The following is a 17,077-nucleotide window of genomic DNA, read 5'->3' on the forward strand; positions in this document are numbered from 1 at the left end:
ACCTTCAGGGTAAACATTTACTTTGTGATGTTTTGGTGGGTTTTTTTTATTACTTTGTGATGTTTTGGTGGTTTCTTTTATTACTTTGTGGTGTTTTGGTGGGTTTTTTATTACTTTGTGATGTTTTGGTGGTTTCTTTTATTACTTTGTGATGTTTTGGTGGGTTTTTTATTACTTTGAGGTGTTTTGGTGTTTTTTTATTACTTTGTGATGTTTTGGTGTTTTTTTATTACTTTGTGATGTTTTGGTGGGTTTTTTTATTACTTTGAGGTGTTTTGATTTTTTTTTATTACTTTGTGGTGTTTTTGGTGTTTTTTTTATTACTTTGTGATTTATTTATTTTTAATTACTTTGTGATGTTTTTTTTTATTATTTGTGATTTGATTTTATTATCTTGTGATTTTTTTAATTCTTCGAGATTTTTTTTTTTTTTTTTGTGTCGCTGAAAATTTCGATTAAATCAAATTTTCATTATAAAAAAACTATATTCCGACTTATCAAAAGTGCAGTCTGAAATAACAGGATAATAGAATATAAGAAATATACGATATAACTGTTGTATTTTATCACAAACTGTATACATCATAAGGTCAGCTGTGGTGTGCCAATGACCTCATTAGGGGGTTTAATGAAATGATGGTGGTGGTGATGATGATGATCATGATGATGATGATGATGATGATTTGAATGGTCCGTGACCCGTCTAAATGACCCTCGTCCAGTTTATCTGACCCATGACCCATGTGCCGCATCCCCTGCTGTACACAAGTCTCGTCCAATCCATCAACCGATCCCCCACCCCCCACCCTGTGCCTGCATGTAGCCGGACATGTACGGGTCAGCATGGATAATGGGAGATGGCGATTGGTGTCGGAGCCTGACCGTGACCAGTTCAAAGCGAACCAGAATCTTCTGGAGGTCCCTGGTAGGCTACAGACACAGGGACATAGGATATGGCCTCACTCACCCCCCCCCCCCACCACAATACACACACAACCACACTTCCACACAAACCTGGCTCACAAAGATCTTTTACTAACCAAGATTCAAAGAGAAGTAGATCAGATATCGCCCTGCCCCCCCCCCCCCCCACACCCCCGCCGTCACCAAGTTAAGATGTAAGCGTTGCAAGAAAAAGGCTCATAAAAATATACCCAAAAGAGGATTCGATATGTATTTATGTATGTATGTATGTATGTTTGTTTGTATGTATGTATGTATGTATGTATGATAGTTGAGGCTTTAGTTGGAACTTAGTTAAAACACCCAGGAGATTAAAACATGTCCTACACTCGTGGAAGCTCGTATTACTAAACAAGACCTAAACTAAAACTTTCCAAACATTTTATACAATTTTTTGTCCTAAAACTGTTTCGACGTGATTTTTTTTATTCCAATACATTAACAGACGTGGTACAGGAGCCATTGAGTGTTGGGGAGCATTGGGTTAATTCATAACCTAACCCACACACAGGCTTGACCATCGCACACGCATTAATTCTAATCCAAACCAACTTTTATCAGCATTACGAAACCATAAGCTACACACCAACCCGATTGTAGGTTGTTTTGTAAATTATCTTATAGTATTTTTACTTATTATCGTTATAATATCTATATATATATAATTCTCTTCTGGGAGACGCTAGAAAACAAGCTGTAAACGCGCTTCCTACCACCCCCACCCCTACATGGTCTGGTGAGCTGTGGTTCACTCTAAATGTTTACAAACAGAGCCGGGTTTAGTGACGACTATTAGGGGCAGATAATTTAGTTTGAAACGATTTTAAACGTAGGGGAGGGGGGTAAATAAGTGGAGTTTACTTTAACGGAGGGTGGGGGGAAGGAGGGGGGGGGTTATCGTCCTTAACGAGCTACTTACAGTGTTTTAAAGAAATATTTTCAGTGGCAGCGTTGGTAGTGTCGAATTCACAAATTATGAATAACTGAAAAGTAGAAAAAACAACAACTAATTAGCGGGTCGGCTCGTTATTAATATCCTAGCACAAATAACCCACCCACATTTATAAATATCCTAAATTTTGAAATTTCTCAACAATGAAATCAAAATATTTCTTAGAAGATTTTTGTGACTTTTGTTCAGTGACTTTATTTTTGTGACTTTTCCCGATAAAATTTTTAATATGTGATTTTTTTTTTCCTAGTAAAAAAACTGACTTTTTTGTATATTTTTTTTCCTGTGGCTTTTTTCCCGTTCACCCACAAACCCAGCCCTAATCCTAAACCAGGTTATGTTAAAGGTTTTGGTTTTCCGCTCTGCAGAAAATTTCTGGTTAAATAACATTTTCAATTTTTTAATTTTTTTTTTTAACTTGAACTTTTGTCAAGCACTCTTTAATGCGCGACACAGGAAACTGTTGTATTTTTAAAAAGAAACGTTAACGTTTACAACTCTGTTTAGAAAACTCTAGAAAAATTCTCCATCCATCAACAAAATCATTCTCGCGTTATTTTGATTTTTATTTCATTTTGTTTTTAATTCGAAAAGTTCATTAGCCTGGAAATGTTCATCCAATATCGCGAAAGTTTGTATGTGTGACGACTAATATCGCGAGTTGGCATGTTAGACGACAAATATCGCGAGTTGGCATGTTAGACGACAAATATCGCGAGTTGGCATGTTAGACGACAAATATCGCGAGTTGGCATGTTAGACGACAAATATCGCGAGTTGGCATGTTAGACGACTAATATCGCGAGTTGGCATGTTAGACGACTAATATCGCGAGTTGGCATGTTAGACGACTAATATCGCGAGAGTTTGCATGTTGGACGACAAATTACCAGCCATGATGGCGACCTAAAACAACTTTCTAAGTCCCAGAACTGGGACCACGGATGTAAAATAATATTTTGAGTGCACCAAATAACTCTTTAATTTAGCTCCTGTTTAGCTCAGCTCCACTCGCTTGTTTACCCTGTAGGCACGTGCTAATGGAGCAGACGACATCAAATTATTTCAAGCTGAATGCTGGGTCAGACGTCAAGAGTACATCGTCATCTCTAGCCCAATGTCTGGTTCACGACAACATTTTCACCAGCCTCTAGCCCAGTGTCTAGTTCACATTTTCACCAGCCTCTAGCCCAATGTCTAGTTCACATTTTCACCAGCCTCTAGCCCAATGTCTAGTTCACATTTTCACCAGCATCTAGCCCAACGTCTAGTTCACATTTTCACCAGCCTCTAGCCCAATGTCTAGTTCACATTTTCACCAACCTCTAGCCCAATGTCTAGTTCACATTTTCACCAGCCTCTAGCCCAACGTCTAGTTCACATTTTCACCAACCTCTAGCCCAATGTCTAGTTCACATTTTCACCAGCCTCTAGCCCAATGTCTAGTTCACATTTTCACCAGCCTCTAGCCCAATGTCTAGTTCACATTTTCACCAGCCTCTAGCCCAATGTCTAGTTCACATTTTCACCAACCTCTAGCCCAATGTCTAGTTCACATTTTCACCAGCCTCTAGCCCAATGTCTAGTTCACATTTTCACCAGCATCTAGCCCAACGTCTAGTTCACATTTTCACCAGCCTCTAGCCCAATGTCTAGTTCACATTTTCACCAACCTCTAGCCCAATGTCTAGTTCACATTTTCACCAGCCTCTAGCCCAACGTCTAGTTCACATTTTCACCAGCCTCTAGCCCAATGTCTAGTTCACGACAACATTTTCACCAGCCTCTAGCCCAATGTCTAGTTCACATTTTCACCAGCCTCTAGCCCAATGTCTAGTTCACATTTTCACCAACCTCTAGCCCAATGTCTAATTCACATTTTCACCAGCCTCTAGCCTAATGTCGAGTTCACGACAACATTTTCACCAGCCTCTAGCCCAATGTCTAGTTCACATTTTCACCAACCTCTAGCCCAATGTCTAGTTCACGGCAACATTTTCACCAGCCTCTAGCCCAATGTCTAGTTCACATTTTCACCAACCTCTAGCCCAATGTCTAGTTCACGGCAACATTTTCACCAGCCTCTAGCCCAATGTCTAGTTCACATTTTCACCAGCCTCTAGCTCAATGTCTAGCTCACATTTTCACCAGCCTCTAGCCCAATGTCTAGTTCACATTTTCACCAGCATCTAGCCCAATGTCTAGGTCACAACAACTTTTTTTATCAGCCGCGCCGTAAACACTTTAATTGCTGACTAAATTAGTCATACAAATTGACGCAAGATTTTCAGAAAATGGCGTTTCATCTCGCCTGTGGGTTTAACTATGTCGCCCTCTACTTACAAACAGATGACAAGTTCACAGAACACAAAGTAAATGTTAAGCAGGAGCATTATTTTTTAAACTACCGGACACGTACCAGACCCTTGTCGGATAGAAGGAAGGTGTAGAAATGGAATTAAGTAAACTAGCAAAAACATTCTAGAACACAGCCGAGAGAAGAGTTTCTTTGCTGTGTTCATATGTGTGTATCGCCCAAAGAGGTTTAACTTGTTTTACTTCACAATATTTAATTTTTAAAAAAATATTAAAATTAAAAAAAAATTCAGTTTTGTCAGTCAGTTTTACCAGCGGTCGCTGGTACAACGCTGTACTAAGATAATTAATTGGTCTCGAGATTGGTACAACGCTGTACTAAGATAAATAATTGGTCTCTATATCGTTCCTGTTTGACATCTTTGAAAAAATGGTGCACCTATCTATCCCTGCCATCTCACGAACTTTGACCTCGCCCTACTACAGCTTCTTCAAACCTTTGAGACATTTTCTGCCTGACACAACCTCTAACATCCAAAACTAGTGTTGCTAGCCTGCCGTTGATACTTTGGTGAGCCTTTCTCAATGTGACTGTCTGTCTAAGTCAACTTTCTCATTGTGACTGTCTAAGTCAACTTTCTCAATGTGACTAAGTCAACTTTCTCAATGTGACTGTCTAAGTCAACTTTCTCATTGTGACTGTCTGTCTAAGTCAACTTTCTCATTGTGACTGTCTGTCTGAGTCAACTTTCTCAATGTGACTGTTTGCTTAAGTCAACTTTCTTATTGTGACTGTTTGCTTAAGTCAACTTTCTCATTGTGACTGTCTGTCTGAGTCAACTTTCTCAATGTGACTGTTTGCTTAAGTCAACTTTCTTATTGTGACTGTTTGCTTAAGTCAACTTTCTCAATGTGACTATCTGTCTGAGTCAACTTTCTCAATGTGACTGTCTGTCTGAGTCAACTTTCTCAATGTGACTGTCTGATCAACTTTCTCAATATGACTGTCTGAGTCAACTTTCTCAATGTGACTGTCTAAGTCAACTTTCTCAAAGTGACTGTCTATATGATGGCACCAGACACCCGACTCAAACGTTGAGATCACATTTTACCGGCTCAAAAAAAAAAAATTTGACTTTTTCTCAAACTTTTGTTTAGGGTAGAAAGATTCGTCTTTAAAGCTAAAATAAAATCCCCGTTCTCTCGCCAATGTACCTGCTATATAATATTGGAATATGTCCTCATGCAGAAGGAATGAAATGTCATTTATCCATCTGTGGGATTATCCGCTGGATTATCCGCGGGATTGTGGATCACGGCGTCACTCTAGAAATGATGAAATTAATCCTTAATCTCGACTTTGTTAGGAAGCAGATGATTGGCTGTTGGAGATTTCAGACTTAGATTTGGCCAATGGGATCTCACGTAACGGAAGTGGGGCAACGGTTTTTGTTGTTGTTGTTTTTTTTTTCGTGTAGAGCAAAGATAAAAAGATTTTTTTAGGGGAATCAATTTTTTTTTTCGGAACTGCCGCTCAAATGGCAGGCCTATTGTTTTTCTTAGATCCGTGTTGGTAAAACAGTAATGGGATTAATGGCTGCAGGGTGACGTCAGGCTAATTACCAGCGCTAATTTAGCGCCGATATGGACAACTTTGAAATAGAACTTCATAACCGTCTTCCTCGGTCATCGTGACAAGATGCATTAATTGACTTAGCTCACGCTGGTCAGGGAGGAGGGGGGGGGGGCTGGGTTGTTGGTCATGGCTCGCCAATGACCATGCTGTCAGTAATTATTTACAAGCGTTAATTGGCTGGCATTGTGTAACTGCTCACCTCTGAAGTAGAGCCGAGTACGTCACCAAGATGGCGGCCTGAGAAAACAAGCAACTCGTTAGTCGACCTTTACAGGATCTAATTGTGACGTATGGGATATGTCAGCACCCCCCCCTTGACTGAAATAACTCGCACTCGTTATGGTAATGTTTTACCTCGTTACCCCTGTCCCCTCACCCCACCGCCCCCACCCCAGGCTAATACTGGTGTTTAAAATAGATTTGCTGGATGTTCCTTGTCTACTGAACGCCGTGGTCCATTGCAAGCTTAATGGTACCACTTTGATACATGGGTTTGGGTTCGTAGTCGACATCCGGATTATCCCGACATCCGGATTATCCCGACATCCGGATTATCCCGACATTGGATTATCCCGACATCTGGATTATCCCGACATTGGATTATTCCGACATCTGGATTATCCCGACATTGGATTATCCCGACATTGGATTATCCCGACATCTGGATTATCCCGACATTGGATTATCCCGACATTGGATTATCCCGACATCTGCATTATCCCAACATGAACAATGTAGGTTGTCCCTCTTATAAGTGAGGCGTGGTTGTCACATGGGCGGAGCTAAGGGAGATAGGGTGGGGCGGCCGCCTGGGGCGTCACCCATGGAGGGGCGCCAAACGGGTATTAAATAGAAAATATTTCAACGTTAAAAATACACTAATATACCAGACGTCTATGTCGCCACTCACCCTCACCAGATCCACACAATGTCACCACACACCACCACACCATCTCACCACACACCACACACCAGATCACCACAATGTCACCACACACCACATCACCCTTAATACCGCCGCATGCGCCCAACTTTAAACATAACGAGCATCTCAAAGCCAATCAAATCCCCCTCGCCCTAATTACCCAGACAAGCCTCGCTCTATCCTGGAGTCGATGGCTGTTTTGTTTAGCAAGTCAAATATAATTCGATAATCTCCGCTGATATATTTTTATCCAGCTCTGGAATTCAATTAAAGAAACTTGGGGAATCCATTGTTTTCCTTGGCCCAATGAATGAATACACAAAAAGGGGACAAAACACTGGCATATTTCACTTGAAAAACAGAGTTGTCCCTCCCTCTTGTAAGCAGATCAATGATTTAATTACCGCCCTTGTATCAAAATAGCCCCTGGCTTCGCGGAAATTTAAAAGGTTGGATGAATAACTTCCCCTTGAGTGAACTCTTCTTTTTTTCATATAATTACACCATGGAAACAAGGTGATAGCGTTTCGGATGGGGGGTTGGGGGAGGGGGGGGGGGTAATCAGACATCTGGAAGCACTACAGCAAAAAGTGCACGGACGACAAAAATCTCCATGGGACCTGCTGTCTGTATAATCACCATAGTAACCAGTAGAATTATTTTAATTTCAGTAAATAAATAAGTTGTAGTCCACACCGGCATATCGAGCTGATGAAAAAACCTGGCTTGGACCTCGTGACACAGTCAGTCATGTGACGTTTTTAGTTGACGGGAACATTTTACGATGAGATAAAAATGTAAGGATTTCCTAAAAATGTATTGATATGCCCAAAAATATAATGATATATCAAAAATTGTAATGATTTCCTAAAAATGTTATGATATGCTCAAAAATGAAATCATATGTGAAAAAGTGTAGTATTTTTTTTTAAATTAATGCTATGCCAAAAAATGTAATGATATGTCAAAAATTGTAATGATTTGCTAAAAATGTAATGATATGCCCAAAAACCTATTTATATGTCAAAAATTGTAATGATTTCCTAAAAATGTAAAAATCTGCTGAAAATGTAATGATTTGCTAAAAATGTAATTCGATGCTAAAAATTCTAATGAGAAAAGCTACAATTCAAATGACACAGGCTACAAATCTAATTGGATAAGCGACGAAAACGAGGCAGCTAGGAACAGAATGAGAACGGCTAAAATGTTTCCCAGATGTGTTACAGAGTTCAAAAATTGATTGAAAATAAGAAAAGTTTTGAACAATTACATACTGCAGTTGATCGCAAGATCTTAGAGGGCAACAAAACTACACATGACTTAGAGGGCAACAAAACTACACATGACTTAGAGGGCAACAAAACTAAACATGACTTAGAGGGCTACAAAACTACACATGACTTAGAGGACAACAACGTGACACATGACTTAGAGGGCACCACAACTGCACATGACTTAGAGGGCAACACAACTACATGACTTAGAGGGCTACAAAACTACACATGACTTAGAGGGCAACAGAACTACACATGACTTAGAGGGCAGCACAACTACACATGACTTAGAGGGCAACAGAACTACACATGACTTAGAGGGCAACAAAACTACACATGACTTAGAGGGCAACAAAACTACACATGACTTAGAGGGCAACACAGCTACATGACTTAGAGGGCAACACAACTACATGACTTAGAGGGCAACAAAACTACACATGACTTAGAGGGCAACACAACTACACATGACTTAGAGGGCAACAAAACTACACATGACTTAGAGGGCAACACAGCTACATGACTTAGAGGGCAACACAACTACATGACTTAGAGGGCAACAAAACTACACATGACTTAGAGGGCAACACAACTACACATGACTTAGAAGGCAACAATACTGCGCTTGTTGAAAACATCAATCCAGCTACTAGAAACAAGCAAAACCATAAAAACATGGACGAAAATAAAAGTCCATTAATTATTCATCAGATTCAAAAGTTTCAATTTACATAAAACTTTGGCAACTGCCAATATTGACGCCTTTCAATGAAAGCCTTCTTCATCCGATTTACAAAATACACCATTTTTTCTTACAAATATTTTTCACACTTTAGTTGCACGACATTTTTTTACCAATATTTTGTCAGATTTCCTTACACACAATTTTTATAATGGACGATAGAAACATGCAACTGTATTTATATCGTGTGTATAAAAAAAACTTGCAAAACTTTGCCAACTTGCTATAAACCAGAACATAAAACTTACTTGCCCCTCCCTCCCTCAATTTTTTGGCACCGTAAAACTGACCTATTATAGGTTTCTCTCACTAGGTTTCTCTAAGTAGGTTGCTCTCAAGAAACCTAGAGTACCTACTGAGAGAAACCTATTGAGAGAAACCTACTGAGAGAAACCTACTCACCCCCACGTTTATCAAACAAACAGTTACACGTGCGACATGCGAACGTGACAATCAAAGACTGTGTCTGATCAACGGTCTGTTGTCTCACGTCTGGTCTGGGCAGATAGCTGGATTCGATTAAAACAGTGCTAGTTGTGGCTAAATGAAGAATCGACTTCTAGAATTACAAACAACGATACTGTAAAAACAGAGAGTACGTTTTGGGAAAATGAAGACCCGACTTCCTGAATGACTGACTTCGATACTCTACAAATGGTAGATGCGTTCAATTACAAACAAGTTTCGATACTCTACAAATGGTAGATGCGTTCAATTACAAACAAGTTTCGATACTCTACAAACATTGGAAGTGTTGGCCTGTTGAATACTCGATTTCTTGAATTACAATTCTCGATACTATACAAACAATGGAAAGTTTGGTCAGTTAAAGATAGATTACAAACTTGCACTTTTGATATTTTAGACACTTGACATTTTTGACGATTAAAAGTTTGATATTTTTGACGATTAAAAGTTTGATATTTTTGACGATTAAAAGTTTGATATTTTTGACGATTAAAAGTTTGATATTTTTGACGATTAAAAGTTTGATATTTTTGCCATACGGCCAGGTATGCCACACGTAATTCTGCTCCAAAATAATATTTGAAAATATTTTTACGTCGTAAACATACAGTCAACATACGGTCATTCTACATACGCTGCTCTTGTATAAGTCTTTCGTCTTGGTTGACCTGTCCAATTGTATGACTATTGCCGACATGGTGATTCAGAGACACACGGACATACTCACGTTAACTCTAACACACACAGACACACATGCAGACACAGACAGAGATACAGACACACACTAACATAGACACACAGACACACATGCAGACACAGACAGAGATACAGAACACACAAACATAGACACACAGAGACACATGCAGACATACACAGAGATACAGACACACACAAACATAGACACACAGACACACATGCAGATACACACAGAGACACATTCAAACAAACAAATAGACACAGATATACGCACAAACACAAACATAGACATACACATACAAAAGAAAAACTTAGAGACAAAGATACACACAGACAGTTACACACACACACACACACACACACACAAATATAAAGTAAATACAACAATGCAACAGTCTTAAATATATTCTTGAAATGTTTTCATTGAATATAATTTTGAACCGGCATAAAGTCATGTGACTTTAGATCATGCCAGAGTAACGGGTAAAGTCATATGACTGTAGACTAGACACGGGACTTGAAATGTCATATGACTGTAGACCATGGCACAGTCATCATGGCATGTGACCTTTTTATTAAACCACTGCATTAACTTCAGTCATATGACTTCATGTCTAATTAGCTGTACCTAATTAGTTGATGGAGACAAGTACTAGAAACGGTTATGCCAGACACCTTAACTATTCCAAAACACTCATAATTCAGTGAGATATCTCTGTCTACTGACTTGATATTACCTCATCGTACATAACTTATCTTGAAATGCCCCCACTCCCCTAGTTCTGCTTTTATTTAATCAATTCCCCCCCCCCCCCTCCCTCTTTAGACGAATCCAATCTCATCAAATGTGTAATATCCGTCGCTTTTGCTGAGTCGAAAATTTAAAAAACCGAACTTGAACTAAAAAAAAAAAATTGGAGTTCCATATTTCTTGATGTAATTTGTAAAGATAGATGTCCTACAGTAATGGCAAAATGTTGGCATCAGAATATATGCGTTGGCTGGCAATAGTTTAAGGTCCAAATTGAAGGAACTATGTCTTCTTTTTTCTTAAGGTAAACCCTGGCTACAGTGTAGGTAACTAAGAAAACTGACGAAGAGTTATTGCTCCTTACTAAAAAGATGGCGAGTTTATCTCACGGATAAGGAATTTGGAAATATAAATATTTGATTAGCTTAGATTCGTGTCTAATTTTTTTTTAATCCGCAATGAACAAACAAATACATGGAGAGTTTCTTTCAGGCATCTCTTTGAGATTAATATAGAGTCCGCCCCTTCCTCTTGTAAATTTCTAGTGCCCCCCCCCCCCGGAGAAAATGTCTGAATGAAACCCTCCAAATAAATGCTCAGTACTTGTCTAAGGGCAAAAGACTACTTGGAATGTATATGAGGCGACCCCAGGTCAATTGATATTAAATAGCCGTCAGGCTAAGCGTAATCGATTCCATATTTTGATCGAGCTCCGTCACGGTGATGTAAAACCGGAAGTCAGCAGATAAATCTTGTTAGCACCACTCGCAGGGTGGGTGGGGACATGTCTAGAGGCTGCTGGGGGGGGGGGTTAGGGTGTGAACATGTCTAGAGATTGTGGGGGTGGGGGGTGGGGGCAGGCTGGGTGGAGACATGTCTAGAGATTGTGGGGGGTGGGGGGTTAGGGTGTGAACATGTCTAGAGATTGTGGGGGTGGGGGGTGGGGGCAGGCTGGGTGGGGGACATGTCTAGAGATTGTGGGGGGGTTAGGGTGGGAATATGTCTAGAGATTGTGGGGGGGGAGGTGGGGTGGGGGGGCAGGTTGGGTGGGAACATGTCTAGAGATTGCTGGGGGTGGGGTGGGGGTGGGGAAGGGAGGGGTGGGGACATGTCTAGAGATTGTGGGGGGGGGGGCAGGTTGGGTGGGAACATGTCTAGAGATTGCTGGGGGTGGGGTGGGGGTGGGGAGGGGAGTGGTGGGGACATGTCTAGAGATTGTGGGGGGGGGGGTGTGGGGGGCAGGTTGGGTAGGAAAATGTCTAGTGCTACGGGGGCTGGGTAAGGTGGGGTGGGGGGGGGATCTTTTCAAACTCTGAATGGCCCGGGTTTAGAGATGGATTAGAATTGTTTAACAGACGGATCAACTCGACTCGAGATAAAAACGGATTTAGTGACGTAATAGAAGTACTTCCGGTTGAATTGGGAGCAACCAATCGATTGCTGAGTTTTGTTATGGGAGGGTGGGGACAGGGGGTGTAATTGGCTTCAAGCTAATTAGTCCCTAATGGTCAGATAGTCTGCTGTAAACGGTTGCAGGTGTCCAGACGACTGTGACGTCACTAGGTCGTACCCGTGGTCAACACGTCTGCTGTAGCTCATGACACGTGTTTGTGGTGGGTAGATGTTCGTGACGTCACCGGGTCAACTGGGGGGGAGGGGGGGGGGGGTATTACAGGGCGTAGATCACATTAGGTGAAGTCAATATATGGCAGGATCTTACGACGGTGATCAGAAAGATCAACAACGGAAAAAGGAATCTATTTATTTTGTATAAACGATCATTTGCAGACGTGAGCAAAGAATGACTACATGTACATTGTAGCATAATAAAAGATTTCTCCTCGAAATATTACAAAGTTAAAGTGTATTAGTAAACAATTTATTTGAACGTATAGAACTGAAGTGTGGCATATAAATTAAATCTTACACAGACAGACAAACAGAAAGACAGACAGACAGAGGGACAGACAGACAGACAGACGTACGGACGTACAGACGTTCAGGCCACCCGTCAGACAACGTCTACAGATTGATTTGAACGTGTCGAACTGAAGTGTGAGATCGTCAGCAGCAACTTTTGAATGTCAATGTTGGTATTTTGTTGCTGTTGTTATTGTCAAGTAGTTAAGGAAAGAACTGGAGAAAGGTGAAGGACATTATCGATTAAGTGCATTAGGTGCGACAATGGAAATCTGCATTTGTCAACATGTAAGTGGTCTCAAGTGTCTCTAATTAAAACAGTAATTGGAAGTTTATTAAAGAAAACTGATTAGCTATATGATTCAAAATTCAATCAAGGGTTTTTGAATTTGGTATGGGCATGTTTGTCAAAGGAATTTTTTTCTGGAAAAAAAAAGAAAATTTTATCTGTATTTTTACGTTTCTGCATAAACAAATTGTTACATATTTAATTTAAATATTTGAAGAAAAAAAAATTAGTCTACAAGGATCGAAATGGACAAATGGTTTTTGTCGTCCAAAAGAGTAATAATGTCGCACCACGCCAACCCTATAGATGTCACACCACGCCAACCCTATACATGTCACACCACGCCAACCCTATACATGTCGCACCACGCCAACCCAATAGAAGTCACACCTTACAACCCGTTTACAACCAGGTTGATACAGAACAGAACAACCTTAAAGTACAGCTCTAACGGAACTGATGCAGGTGATTTTATCGCGATCTTAACGGGGGCCCAACAACAAGTGTGTGTGGGGGGGGGGGGTGTATGGAACATTCTCGGGGTACAGACGGCTTCAACACCTGGGGTTTAATATCTGAGGTGTGTCCCCTCACATGTCTAGACAAGATTAGCATCAGCGACATTTGTTTAGTATCTGATCCAGCGACATTTGTTTAGTATCTGATCCAGCGACATTTGTTTAGTATCTGATCCAGTGACATTTGTTTAGTACCTGATCCAGCGACATTTGTTTAGTACCTGATCCAGCGACATTTGTTTAGTATCTGATCCAGCGACATTTGTTTAGTATCTGATCCAGTGACATTTGTTTAGTACCTGATCCAGCGACATTTGTTTAGTATCTGATCCAGCTACAGCGACATTTGTTTAGTATCTGATCCAGCGACATTTGTTTAGTACCTGATCCAGCGACATTTGTTTAGTATCTGATCCAGCGACATTTGTTTAGTATCTGATCCAGCGACATTTGTTTAGTACCTGATCCAGCGACATTTGTTTAGTACCTGATCCAGCGACATTTGTTTAGTATCTGATCCAGGGACATTTGTTTCGTATCTGATCCAGCGACATTTGTTTAGTACCTGATCCAGCGACATTTGTTTAGTATCTGATCCAGCTACAGCGACATTTGTTTAGTATCTGATCCAGTGACATTTGTTTAGTACCTGATCCAGCGACATTTGTTTAGTATCTGATCCAGCGACATTTGTTTAGTACCTGATCCAGCTACAGCGACATTTGTTTAGTACCTGATCCAGCGACATTTGTTTAGTACCTGATCCAGCTACAGCGACATTTGTTTAGTACCTGATCCAGCGACATTTGTTTAGTACCTGATCCAGCGACATTTGTTTAGTACCTGATCCAGCGACATTTGTTTAGTATCTGATCCAGCGACATTTGTTTAGTACCTGATCCAGCGACATTTGTTTAGTACCTGATCCAGCTACAGCGACATTTGTTTAGTACCTGATCCAGCGACATTTGTTTAGTACCTGATCCAGCTACAGCGACATTTGTTTAGTACCTGATCCAGCGACAACATCTGACGCCATTCACTTTGTTAACCCATATCGTTACAGTATAGATCGTATTAGGAATAGTTACTGTAGCAATTATATATGTATACAGGGGCGTAGCGGGGGGGGGGGTGCGGACCGCACCGGGTGACACCATTTAGGGGGGTGACACCAAGGCAAAAAATAGCAAGATATATAGAGAAAAACTTGAGGGGGGGGGGGGGGGTGCAAATCGAAAGTTTGAGGGGGGGGGGTGCAAATCGAAAATTCGAAAGTTCGTCCCCGTGAAGAGTCGCTACGCCTCTAGGGGGGTGACACCATTAGGTGCCGCACCGGGTGACACCCGACCTCGCTACGCCACTGTATATATATATATATATATATATATATATATATATTTATATATATATATATATATATATATATATATATATATATATATATATCCGTTTAGCTTTTTGTATAAATCCGGATTTAATTTTAAAAACAATCTTTTCAAAAAAAAAATTTTTAATTTTCCAAACAGCAGACGACACAATCCATCCCTGGGCGGGGTAGGGGCGGAGAAAGCATGAAAAAATAATCAGCATAGACAACGCAGCTGAAATAATTGTGGCTTCCCTCCCCTCCGTTTTTTTGTCCTTCCGAAACTTATTATAAGCCGTTTGTTTTCATTTCAGCCTCGTCACTTCCTTCATATTCTGGGCCGGTCCATTTTCTGACTTTAAATAAAAGATGGCTTGGTTTAGAATGCGAGAAATTATAACGGCAAAATTTGAACAGATTTTAAAATCAGGAGTTTGTTCTGTTCCTATCGCATTGAGAGGACCATGGAGGAGAAAGATGCAGGATTTAGTTTGGGGGGGGGGGGGGAGAGAGGTTGTATGTATTCCGAATAAATATTTATTTTAATTTCCGTTGGGACGTGGCTTGCAAGATATATACACATGAAAATATTTTGTAAAAAAAATTGTATTGTATTTTCTCGTTTTGTAAAGAGGATTGTATTTATTTTGTCTGATATTTGAAAGAAGATTGTATTTATTTTGTCTGATATTTGAAAGAAGATTGTATTTATTTTGTCTAATATTTGAAAGAAGATTGTATTTATTTTGTCTGATATTTGAAAGAAGATTATATTTATTTTGTCTGATATTTGAAAGAAGATTGTATTTATTTTGTCTGATATTTGAAAGAAGATTTAATTTATATTATGGCATCACCGAAGTGCTAGTAAATAAGTTTGTTACTGTATGTAAAGGCACCTATGAGTTTACACTGTATGTTGACTGAGTATTTTGGGCACTTAGATTTAGTCGCTGTTTGAATGTTGTGGAGTCAGTCGTAACACAACTGTATAATTTGGTGAGGGGGTTTGATCTGGGGTATTTGGTTTGATTGTTGGTACTGATAAGTGCAAGTAGGTCAGGTGTACAGGTCAAATAATTAGAGAAGATGGAGATACGGACAGACAGACGGACAGACAGACGGACAGACAGACGGACAGACAGACAGTTAGACAGACAGACAGACAGACAGACAGACAGACCGACCGACAGACAGACAGACAGACAGACAGACAGACAGACAGACGGACAGACAGACAGACAGACAGACAGACAGACAGACAGACAGACAGACCGACCGACCGACCGACAGACAGACAGACAGACAGACAGACAGACAGACAGACAGAGAGACAGACAGACAGACGGACAGATAGACAGACGAGCAGATAGACAGACGAAAGGACAGAGGTACGGACGTACTGACGGACAGATAGAGGAACAGACAGACATGTGACATGCGAATCTTTGAATGTTTGACTCGTCAAGATTTAGGCTGCACGTGAAGATTTGTTATCGGATAGCACGCGACGGCCATTTTGTTGAATGGTCGTTTGGTTGCTGGCCGTCTAGCCGGCGTAATGGCGGGAGATTAGCCTAGCTGGGCTGGAGGGTTAGCAGAAGTAAACCCTCGCTTTGAGAGCATTCAATCGGCCATTAGTGTAAGGTTAAGGACGAGCAACTGTTGCAGCCGTTTCCTCCGCCTTCTGTTCAAAAATCGATCGCTCATCGATTATCGCCAGTCACACTACTCAAACCGGAAACCGGTTGATATCCGGTTACGGTAAACCGGTATTAAAAATGGGAAAGAATTGCTGGTATTTTTAATGCGATTAGTTACATAAATGTTTACGAGATTAAGCATCGCATGTGTGTATAGCAGCAGACTTGTGACTTCCGTTTGTCTGAAACTCGGTGCTAAGAATAGAATGAACTGGCTGTATCTCCGTGGGCTGCTACCCACTCTACTTTCGTTTTAAATCACTGTAGTTACTCTCTTCTCCGCTAAGTATTTGGGAATTGACTCAAAAGATCACCCAAATGTAAGAATATTCTGTCGCCTGTATAAAAATGTGTTTACATGCTAAATAAAAATAACGAATGCTTTTTTTAGATTGAAAGAATTATTGCTTGGTAAATATAATTTTTACTACCACGTTTTATTCCAAGTCTCCTACACAGAATGTTTTAGTCTCATTTTTAACACAAGGATTCTGAAATCTGGCTTAAGTCACGCTCATTTGACGAGACTTCATTTTTTACTTTATCGTATAT

This window comes from Physella acuta, unplaced genomic scaffold (genome assembly GCF_028476545.2).
Source record: "Physella acuta isolate Inbredline_101_S28 unplaced genomic scaffold, ASM2847654v3 ptg000516l, whole genome shotgun sequence".
In the NCBI taxonomy this organism is placed as follows: Eukaryota; Metazoa; Mollusca; class Gastropoda; family Physidae; genus Physella; species Physella acuta.